Source organism: Watersipora subatra, chromosome 4, assembly GCF_963576615.1.
Source record: "Watersipora subatra chromosome 4, tzWatSuba1.1, whole genome shotgun sequence".
NCBI lineage: Eukaryota > Metazoa > Bryozoa > Gymnolaemata > Cheilostomatida > Watersiporidae > Watersipora > Watersipora subatra.
In genome coordinates this window covers 48,846,840-48,858,928 of record NC_088711.1, presented here as the reverse complement: position 1 = coordinate 48,858,928, position 12,089 = coordinate 48,846,840, and the positions used below count along the sequence as shown (strand labels likewise).

The following is a 12,089-nucleotide window of genomic DNA, read 5'->3' as shown; positions in this document are numbered from 1 at the left end:
TGTGTGAGGGTTGGCAGGTATGATTGTAGGTGTAGTTTGAGTTTTGTTTTAAAAGATTGCAGAGGAAGAGTTCTTAAATGAGAGCAGAGGTTGTTAAATGAATTTAGCAGGTTATTGTTGAGTTTGTTGTGGTTTATGGCACGAGGTAGTTTAAATCTGGTCCTAGTTTTGTGATCACGGTTTGAAAGTTATACTTGAGACATTTAGGGCAGTTATTGTGGAGTATTGAATGTGCATTGAGGCAGGTAAAGTACAGTGATAGCTTAGATTATTGAAGAACACCAGTAGTGCTTGTTATTGAGTTGGTAGGTAGTAAGCGATAGTTTTAATGGGGTGTGTTTAGGTTTTTGCATATAAGTCGTAAAGCTTGTTTTTATAACATAAATAGTTTGTTGATATATTTTACAGGTGTTGCAGGGTAGAACATATGTAGACCATATATAAAATAAGAATGGATAAAATTATAGTAATATAGTCTGGCAGTATCAAAGTTCATAAGATGGCGAGTGTAATGTCAGGGTTTGAAGCAATAGATGACCAAAAGTCAAAAGAAATAATAAATTGTGGGATCACCTAATACCACAACTGCTGCAAAACATTGCACCAAACACTGTGATGCATCAATAAGCAGACATGAAATATATGGCAATTGCTATGCTGCTGGAAATATCAAGCGTGGGAGTTGTCCAACTATCACAGCTGATGCAATATGAATATATGGGACATCAGTTCGATTGGGAGTTGTCCAACCATCACGGCTGATGCAATGTGAATATATGGGACATCAGTTCGATTGGGAGTTGTCCAAACATCACGGCTGATGCAATGTGAATATATGGGACATCAGTTCGATTGGGAGTTGTCTGATCATTATAATGAAAAGCTTAATGAATGAAAAACAGCATAAAATTGTTACTAAATCACGATTATTATTGATCAACACCACTTAATATGAAAGAGACTAACTAGTTACAACAATTATTAATGGATATTCAGCGAAGCAAACAACTCTACAGAGTATCAGGCAAAAATGGAGGTATATCGCCAATATTACAGGAGCCAGCCACATTAATGACTTGTTGGAGCGAAGAAGCAGCCGGCGTGCACCAGATCAGCAACCAGCCATCAGTGAAAGAATCATTTACAACACTTTATTCAGTATATTTAGTTATAGCTTATAACATCATTATAGTCTAGAAAATGTTGTATTGTAGAGCAGTAGAAAAACATAGCATAATTATTCATTAACTCAGATATTGTATTTTATGAGAAAATATTGACGAAATGGTTATAAAAAGAATGGCATAATATGATAATAGTTTCTCTTGCTTCATATAAATTAGCTAGCTAGTAGCGTCTTAGAACGAGGATTACTGTAAAATTAATTTTATAATGCTGCCATTGTTAGTTTTTGAGTTATGGCCAGTTTTGTACAATTTGTTACCGGACTTAGAATATTTTTCACTTCTCATTCGCTTGTCGTCATGGAATCCCAACCACAGTAAGGAATTTTAGCTCACCGCAAAGAATCTGAAATAGAAATTACACAAAAGCTTACGCAAAGACCGCAAGTAAAACACAACCAACCAATGACATTCGACAATGGCTCAAGGTCAAGTATAAAAGAGGAGCAAAATCAAGGGAAGAGAGGAGAAGCTGGCAGCGAGCCAAGCAGGAGGAGAAGCTGGCAGCGAGCCAAGCAGGAGGAGAAGCTGGCAGCGAGCCAGACGGCAAAGGGGAGCCGCAAAGGAGAAGCTGGCAGCGAGCCAGACGGCAAAGGGGAGCCGCAAAGGAGAAGCTGGCAGCGAGCCAGACGATAAAGGGGCGCCGCAAGGAAGAGCCAAGATAGGAGGATTAACATAAGCCCAAGATAGCCAAGGAGCCAGCAGCAACCAGCTCGCCGAGGATAGACTCAACAAACACGATTCACCCAAAAAGAGGTGGCAAGCCAGGAAGCCATAAAGCCCTGAGAGAAGAAAGTTAACTCAGCCGCCCCTGTTTACAGTAAGAGCTACTACTACACGCCTAACAGATACGTACTCATTTAACCTAGTAAGGCCATAACAAATAGGGCTAAGCATATTGTTATTTTTGCTTGAGCTAGTAAGCCTTGACAGAATAATTGTTATTTTGACCTTTGGAGGAAAATAGAGTTTGCAGACACATAGAAACAAACCACTGGCGTGTTATTGTCAATTATAAGATAATTACCTGCAGAGAGTTGCCTACAAGAGATAGTAGGCCTCATAATCTCAATAATACTTGATACTTGGGCTCATTGATACAGCAACGCCTTACTGTCAAAACAAAATTGCAAGGATAACTATAGTAGTGCCCATCTCCATTGATTGAGTTGGTATTTCAATTTTGCTTTATAGCAACGGTCTGATTTTCTGGGGCAGAAGTGCCACTTTGTCTGCGGTCAAAATTTGTCTTGGGAGAAATTGAACTCAAGGTCCAGAGGCTAACCATTACACATAGAACCATAAAAACCATAGAACCATTGTAGTATTTCACTCAAAGGAAACTCACAAAAACGATACATTTCATATTATTATTTAAATATCAAATTATCATTATTAGCTTACTTTTTATATTCATTATTATAATAAACTTCAAATAAATATAATAAATTAAAAAATTATTAAATAACAAATTTCTCCCTTGACAAAGTGGAGCTTGAAACCCGAGATTGAATCGAACATTTTTATTTGAAAAAAAATTTTTGTTTGGATTTAATTATATAGTTTTAGGATATATTACTTTGACGCTACTTATCTTTTATTCTTTCTGAAACATTATTTTGATATTACTAACAAACAAAAATAGCTTTATTAATTAATCAGTACCGCTTTAAATATTTGATCTGTACTTTGCATATTATATTAAGCTTATGCCATTATGAGCCGGCTACGAGAGACAGCCAAATATCTAATAGGAGTACAGCCTCCAAGAAATAGAAGGAGCAGGAGTGAGGAGCCAGCAGAAGAGATGCAAAGGAAGCGTGAATCAGAAGCACAAGCAACTAAAGAAAATAGAGAAGGCAGCGAAATGACTACTGAAAACTTACAGCAAGAAGAAGAGCTTCTCCAGTTAGCTGACAGACAAGGTCAGTTGGAGACACACAACAGAGAGGGTGTGAGCGATGAGACGTTTGTTACTTTGGATGAGTATAGAGCTCAGCACGAAGACGCAGATCCCTTTGCTTCGACTTCAACAATACGGAGGGCACCTACTGCCAGACCACCTGCAATAGAAAACAGCGATGATGATGAGGAATGCAGAGAGCAAGCGATGTTAGCACAACCATCAAAGCGTAGAAGTGACGCTACAGCCATAAACAAGGCAGCAGAGCTAGCAAGATACAATGACTGGTTAAATAGATTGACATGTGATATGCTCAGGGATGAAGACCTCGGAGCCAAACACCAGAGCTTCAAAACACACACGAGAGTAAAGCAACTTGAGCGTCATGCTGACTTGTTCTCACCACCCTTGCATATAAGCACAGATGATGATGAAATACCAATTTCGAGACAAGGATTATCCCCAGCGTCCAGTTACAGAGAAATAGACCAAACGCCACAAGCAATGCAGAGACCTTTAGCAAAAAGCATTTTGGCAAGTTATAATGCTAAGGATAAAGACAACCTACAAAATAACAGAAAAGAAAAGCACTCACAAACCAGCCCACCAACAACTCGCATACTATTTAGTGACGATGCAATCATAGTTAGTGAGGAGAGCTCAGACGAGGAGAGCTGCACATGCAAAAGCGTAGAACCCAGCAAGCAAAAGCACAATATCAAACAAAACCATTTTGAAATAGAGAGTAGCAGAGCAATTAATAATAAACATGACTTCACACAACAAGCAGCTGACACCCAGCAACCAATACAAAATTATAGAGAAGAAAGAGCGAATAAATATGAAGAACAGCTAGCTCACCACAAGAAAGGACGGCTTCTACAGAACATGGGAAACCCACAACACGAGAAAAAACTGAATGAGCAACGAGAATGGCGAAGGACACAAGAACTCATGCCGGAAGAAGTGCGAGGCAAAAGGTCAGAGATGAGCAACCTAAACTTACATAGTGAGAATTATTACAAGAAAAACAACCCAAAACTAACATGGCCTTATGGATTGGAGAGATATGAAGAGTGCAGAAATCAGTCACCATGCGCAGAAAGGAGACAACTTCCAAAAGATTGGCTAGAACTAGGACACCAAGAACAAGTAAAATTTGATGAAGAATGCTACCAGCCTCGACAAGCAATGTGTTATGATTATCAATGCGATGTAACACCAAGGAAAAGCATACTCAAACCAAAGCAGTATCACATGGCCGAAGCAAACAATGAGTATGGTAGAGCATTAGATCAAGAGAGGAGACAACTCCTACAAGAGCCATACTCAACAAGATTTGAAAGACTTGAACAAGAGCGGTTAGCATGGCTAGAAGAGCAAAGACAGCGGGAGTTGAATGAGGAAAGATTACGCTACAAACCACACCAGAAATTAAAGATGAGACAGGGAGTAAACTATCCGGAGTGTGAGATGAAACATAGCCAGCGAGGGATGCAATTGGGAAGAGAAGCTAGACCAGAGCAAGACACGTGTGAATCAACACCTTGGCTCAATGCATCAAGCCAGAAGCATTATAGAAAAAACAGTCAGCCATTACAGGAGCCATGGGTGCCTTACTACGAATCTGACAGCTCTGACCTAGATTATTGTCAAAATAAACGAACACAAGGACTGCCTACCAAACGAATACCTGCAAAACAAACAGTGGAACAATCAAATAAGCAAGCCACAAACATAATAAATGTAGCCACAAAACTACCCGAAGTAGAGAAGTTTTCAAATGGACCCTCAGCAGAAACCACCTTCAGTGAATGGACAGACAACTATGAGCTTAATTGCCAAGCCCTGAGCATTCCACGAGAAAATTGGGGAAAAATACTTCCACTGTATCTCACCGAAGGTGCTCTCATCACTTATCGTAATATAATAGCAAGGAACCCATACATCAAAGAAAATTACAGCTTGCTCACAGCTGAACTTGCTGAAGAATTTGCTGTAACAGATGGAATAGCAAACTCAGTGGACCTAAATAACAGAATAAAGCAGGAGTCTGAAAGCATTGGTAAATATTACGCCAGCATCACCACTATGGCTAAAAGACTCTTTCCCACCATGAATGCTGATGCACTAGACCAAATAATATTATCATCATTTGTTCGAGGGCTGCCAGTGACTTTCAAGAGGGGCTTGCTAAACAACCCTAGCATCAGCACAGCAGATGGCGCCTTCAAGGCAGCACAGAGGATGGAAAAGACCAATGCTATCCTACTTAATGAATCAGCACATGCAAATGTTAGTGTAGTAAGTCGAGACATAAAACAGGAAGAGCAGCTAGAAGCAATAAAGCAACGCCTGAAAAATTTGGAGTTAAGAGAAGCTGAAAGAGTAGCTGAGAGTAATAGGCGAAATAACAACAACAACAACAACTGGTTTCGACGAGATAGAAATTATGGGAGCCATGCAGCAACCAACCCAAACTGGAGAGACAGAAGATGGAACAGGCCCATGGGTAGACAATTCCATGGCAGCTATAGAAACAACCAAACACGACATTTCTCAGGTCAAAAATTTAATAATAATTGGAAAAACCATAGAAATACCAACTTTTCAAGAGCGCCTCAATGGCAATCATGGAGACAGAACCGGACACTAACAACCCAAGATAATCACCACCAGCATGAGGGACAGAAGTTCACTATGGATGGCCGACATATATACCGAAATTGCAATGACATTGGCCATGAGCACTACTTTTGCAAAAGAACAGCTAACTCCATGCCAGAAGAGTGCCAAACGCAACCAAATCACATGATAGGCTTTGAAGACACCGGAAATCAGTTTAGGGCTACCAATAAAGTGAGTAGCCATAGAGATCAAGACATTAATAGAATAGGAATGGTGAACGCCTTAACTCAAGACCTACCTACACCAACAGCTAATACAGAAGAAAAATTCAGAGATGCCACAGTCAAAGAAGAGCAGACAAATCCTCAGCCACGAGTAGAGCCGTCAGACATTGAAACAATAGCCACAAACGGAACAAAAGCAGTGCAGCAAGTAACAAGCCAAACAGGAACACATACATGGGAAGTGTCAGCAAGCGCTAAAGACAGTTATTTTAAGTTTCAGCAGTTACCACAGAATAACACTGTTCGATTTAGCACAAGACAAAAGTCAGGAAGACTAACACCCGCTATGGAAGAAGCAGTACGACTGATTGCTCTAGGAGCCATAATTATTTTGACTGGCAACCTAATTGAAAGAACAAAAGCGTATGCAGATCACCCCATGCTATGCCACACAGCAGATCACACCAGATTGCACCCAAATTTAATACTGGACTTACCTGAAGAAATGATATGCTCCAAATCTAAAGACTCTACACCGGAGGCAACACTGCTGAATCTACAAATATACAAGAAGAATTATGACTGGCAAGCAACAAATATGCCTTTAAAAAAAGGAAATAGATGCTATCTGTTGCAACCGAAGATGGACAGAAAATGCAGTGGCCAAACTTTCTCAACCCAATACCTGGATTTACAGCACCTATTTTACTCACCAACAAGCCAACAGCACTTAAGTATGTTAAAAGCGCTAGAGACAAGGCATTGTGATATGTCTGAAATTCAAAACAAAAAGCAATCAGAAAGCACAAGTGATGGAGAAGAAAACTTGCTTGGAAATGTGACAAGAACAAGCAAAATTCATGATCTACGAAACATTGTAAAGCAGAAACGAATGACAGATTATATTTATGAAGATGGACAGTATAAATGGAAATAGCTGACAGCACCCAGCTTAACACACACGAAACTAAACCTAAAGCTACAAAAAAAAATTATAATTTAATGCTCGACGCTTTAGCATATACACAGCTAGATATCTATAAGCCACTAAGAATATACGATTCTGAACGACTATAGGAAACTTACGTGAGAGGATACGCCGGCCCATATTCAATACAGCTGCTACTACCATATTGAAATTACTCAACTTTAGCCTTGCACGTGTATATAATTACAGAAGACAGTAAGAATCTAGAGGTGACTAGGCCACAACTGATAGAGGGATAGTTGACATTCTTCAAACTGAGACAAATTGGCCAAACAATGGAAAGCCATCCAATAACTGACGCGCTGTAAAACTAACCACGAATGAAGGAGTGAGACACTGCAATAAGACACGCCCACATAAAGCCTACTCCTAAACAACACCAAAGACATGACACAGAGTTGATCTTTAATGTTAATGAGCTGATATTACGATCAATGTTGCGAAAGGCTGATAAAGACCAAAGGCTACACACAAAGCTATCCATACATTAGATGGCAGATGATCAAGATAGATGCGTCGCAAATGTTTAAGCCAGGGTCTGGCTTCACCTGAGGGCCAGTATGTGTCAGGGTTTGAAGCAATAGATGACCAAAAGTCAAAAGAAATAATAAATTGTGGGATCACCTAATACCACAACTGCTGCAAAACATTGCACCAAACACTGTGATGCATCAATAAGCAGACATGAAATATATGGCAATTGCTATGCTGCTGGAAATATCAAGCGTGGGAGTTGTCCAACTATCACAGCTGATGCAATATGAATATATGGGACATCAGTTCGATTGGGAGTTGTCCAACCATCACGGCTGATGCAATGTGAATATATGGGACATCAGTTCGATTGGGAGTTGTCCAAACATCACGGCTGATGCAATGTGAATATATGGGACATCAGTTCGATTGGGAGTTGTCTGATCATTATAATGAAAAGCTTAATGAATGAAAAACAGCATAAAATTGTTACTAAATCACGATTATTATTGATCAACACCACTTAATATGAAAGAGACTAACTAGTTACAACAATTATTAATGGATATTCAGCGAAGCAAACAACTCTACAGAGTATCAGGCAAAAATGGAGGTATATCGCCAATATTACAGGAGCCAGCCACATTAATGACTTGTTGGAGCGAAGAAGCAGCCGGCGTGCACCAGATCAGCAACCAGCCATCAGTGAAAGAATCATTTACAACACTTTATTCAGTATATTTAGTTATAGCTTATAACATCATTATAGTCTAGAAAATGTTGTATTGTAGAGCAGTAGAAAAACATAGCATAATTATTCATTAACTCAGATATTGTATTTTATGAGAAAATATTGACGAAATGGTTATAAAAAGAATGGCATAATATGATAATAGTTTCTCTTGCTTCATATAAATTAGCTAGCTAGTAGCGTCTTAGAACGAGGATTACTGTAAAATTAATTTTATAATGCTGCCATTGTTAGTTTTTGAGTTATGGCCAGTTTTGTACAATTTGTTACCGGACTTAGAATATTTTTCACTTCTCATTCGCTTGTCGTCATGGAATCCCAACCACAGTAAGGAATTTTAGCTCACCGCAAAGAATCTGAAATAGAAATTACACAAAAGCTTACGCAAAGACCGCAAGTAAAACACAACCAACCAATGACATTCGACAATGGCTCAAGGTCAAGTATAAAAGAGGAGCAAAATCAAGGGAAGAGAGGAGAAGCTGGCAGCGAGCCAAGCAGGAGGAGAAGCTGGCAGCGAGCCAAGCAGGAGGAGAAGCTGGCAGCGAGCCAGACGGCAAAGGGGAGCCGCAAAGGAGAAGCTGGCAGCGAGCCAGACGGCAAAGGGGAGCCGCAAAGGAGAAGCTGGCAGCGAGCCAGACGATAAAGGGGCGCCGCAAGGAAGAGCCAAGATAGGAGGATTAACATAAGCCCAAGATAGCCAAGGAGCCAGCAGCAACCAGCTCGCCGAGGATAGACTCAACAAACACGATTCACCCAAAAAGAGGTGGCAAGCCAGGAAGCCATAAAGCCCTGAGAGAAGAAAGTTAACTCAGCCGCCCCTGTTTACAGTAAGAGCTACTACTACACGCCTAACAGATACGTACTCATTTAACCTAGTAAGGCCATAACAAATAGGGCTAAGCATATTGTTATTTTTGCTTGAGCTAGTAAGCCTTGACAGAATAATTGTTATTTTGACCTTTGGAGGAAAATAGAGTTTGCAGACACATAGAAACAAACCACTGGCGTGTTATTGTCAATTATAAGATAATTACCTGCAGAGAGTTGCCTACAAGAGATAGTAGGCCTCATAATCTCAATAATACTTGATACTTGGGCTCATTGATACAGCAACGCCTTACTGTCAAAACAAAATTGCAAGGATAACTATAGTAGTGCCCATCTCCATTGATTGAGTTGGTATTTCAATTTTGCTTTATAGCAACGGTCTGATTTTCTGGGGCAGAAGTGCCACTTTGTCTGCGGTCAAAATTTGTCTTGGGAGAAATTGAACTCAAGGTCCAGAGGCTAACCATTACACATAGAACCATAAAAACCATAGAACCATTGTAGTATTTCACTCAAAGGAAACTCACAAAAACGATACATTTCATATTATTATTTAAATATCAAATTATCATTATTAGCTTACTTTTTATATTCATTATTATAATAAACTTCAAATAAATATAATAAATTAAAAAATTATTAAATAACAAATTTCTCCCTTGACAGTAAACATAAAATAAATGTAGATTAGATGATATTTTATTTGAACTGAATGAGATGTGGTCTAGCCATGAAAAAGAGCCATTGTTGATAAAGCCAATTAGTTTAGAAGTAGATTTCTTGTTAGGGTACTGTCAAATATAAAAATCGTCAGAGGGAAATTCAATGGTGGAATTACTAAGGGATAGTGAGATTTTGATTTTGCACCACTGTTGGGTGAGTGTTCGGAGTAAGGTGTGTTGGGTTATGTGTAGGGTTAGGTGTGGGTTATGTGTAGGGTTAGGTTAGGTGTAGGGTTAGGTTGGGTTACGTGTAGGGTTAGGTGTAGGGTTACGTGTGGCCTGCTATCACTATGTTACTAAAAACTTTTTTTAGTGCCAAGCATTTTTCTTAGTAACATAAGTTTTTAGTAGCATTTCGTAAAGCTGCATATCAGACAAAGCAAATATTTTTCATTATCACTCACCTTTCCAGTCAAAATATAATCACTTGTACTTGACATATAAACTCATGCATTCATTAAGAAAATTGCCGCATGTATATGCAATTCATTTAACATAATGCACTTAATACGTGTACAACCTACACAATAAGCGTTAACCTACACATTGACAAAGGGTAGGCCTAATATTACTCAATCTTCATATTTAGTAACAAACATAGCTTATATAACGTTTGCCTCCTAATCCTTTTCAAACCATGCTAGGTATTAGACTGATTGGCTATTCTTACATACTTGACGATTGTGGCTAGAATTTTGCTAGCACTCAGGCCACTCAGTAACTGATGGGTGAGAACTCAAAAGAGGTTACTTAACTAAGAGCATTAATTGAGAAACTCCTTCACTATTGGGGTTTTGAACATGCAAGTAGCCTTGTTATGTAATTTATTTACTCAATGAAAAGTTTTCTTTTAACCTTTCACAATTTGTTCTTCAAATTCTAGAGTAGATATATTGTTACAATACATCATAAGAAAAGAAAACCTGCCCACATAAACCTGCTCTTGTTTGTATGTCAAGTTCTTGCATGTATGCAAATGTTTAATGTTCGAAGATGGGAAAAAAGGAGAATAATGCTTTAAAACTGGTTTTAGTGAGGCTAACAATGCACACATCTTAGGGCTATTGTGGTTTTACTAGAATGTATCTAGAGAACGCATGCTAGTAGAGTTAATAGAAATTAACCAGAGGAAGGTGCCAAATCTTTAATAATAATCCCTCTAGCTGCTTGTTACATATTACAAAATGCTGGTAGAAAATGAAGCTGATCTGCCATACTGTCAATCAGTTTATTGTGGTATGTTTATCAAACACTCAGTAAGCAACAGATCACTAGTACTGTGTGCATCTGTTTTTATGATGAGAATAAACTAGCATAACAAGCAGGGGCGGATCTACTGTGGTGCAAATGCACCACCTTAAATATGGCAAAAAATTAAAAAAAGATTTGAAATCCATCAAAAATTAAGTGAATTACATTTTATTGAGAACCTTGTAATCTTGATATACATAGTATAATAAACACTATAAAACACTAAATTAATTAATCATTTCTGATGTCAACTTTTACCTCTACACTTGTTATTTGCTGCAAACCAATGATTACACTTTTTTGGGCTCAAACACACCTCTCCTTCACTCTAAGATGCCTAAGTTTAAAACAGTTCTGCTAGCGAGGGGCCAGGCAAAAGGTTGTCCCCCCTTTCCACTTTAGATATATTACACAAATTCTGCACCACATACTTTTTTCCTAGATCCACCCCTGACAAGTACTTCTATTCAAATCTAAATTGCAACAGAATAGTCCATGTACATAGTCTAACAAAGTCATTGCATCAAGCATGACGTAATGTAAGCATTGCAATAGGCTGTTTACAAAAAGGAAACAGTCAATCTCAAATCTATGCCATAGTTAACATATATCAAATACATTCTACATTTATTTTATTCATCATAGCGACATCTACTAAATCTCATAACATTTTTGCTGGAAATTCTAACTAATTAGCATTTATCCCTTCCATTAGCACTTTTACAGTCCCAGATCATCACACAGATCCACTCTAAAAGTTCTGAACATAAAGGCTAGCAGCTGATACACTAGCCTAGGGATTCCCAACAATAATATACAGCCCCCCATTTGGGGGCTGTATATTATTTTTCCCAACCAGGGAGGAATTTTAAATATACAAGGGAGAACAGAGGTGTTTGATTTATTAAATTTTTAATTTATGTCCTGCACTGCCGTGTGAGTTCCATCATGTAACATTTGTGTTTTATTTATGTTGCTAATAATGAATTACTAGTCAGAACCGAAATACATGTGAACACATCCATCCAGATTTTGATTGGATAGTAAGTTAACCTAGTCATAAACCAATTCACCTCCATGCCGAAGGTCATGTATCTTGTGTTGTATGTGTGCTGTATAAAAATATGTTATAT

The 12,089-nt window shown here is 38.5% G+C and overlaps 1 long non-coding RNA gene across 1 annotated transcript; it reads right to left on the bottom strand.

The window, feature by feature from the left end:
• Positions 1-1,194: 1,194 nt before the first annotated feature.
• On the bottom strand, positions 1,195-7,144 carry LOC137394818 (uncharacterized). Its single transcript, XR_010978381.1, has 4 exons — positions 7,026-7,144; positions 6,437-6,495; positions 3,071-3,247; positions 1,195-1,530 (listed from the first exon to the last, which is right to left on the bottom strand). It is a non-coding gene; the product is annotated as an uncharacterized lncRNA (long non-coding RNA).
• Between the last annotated feature and the right edge of the window lie 4,945 nt (positions 7,145-12,089).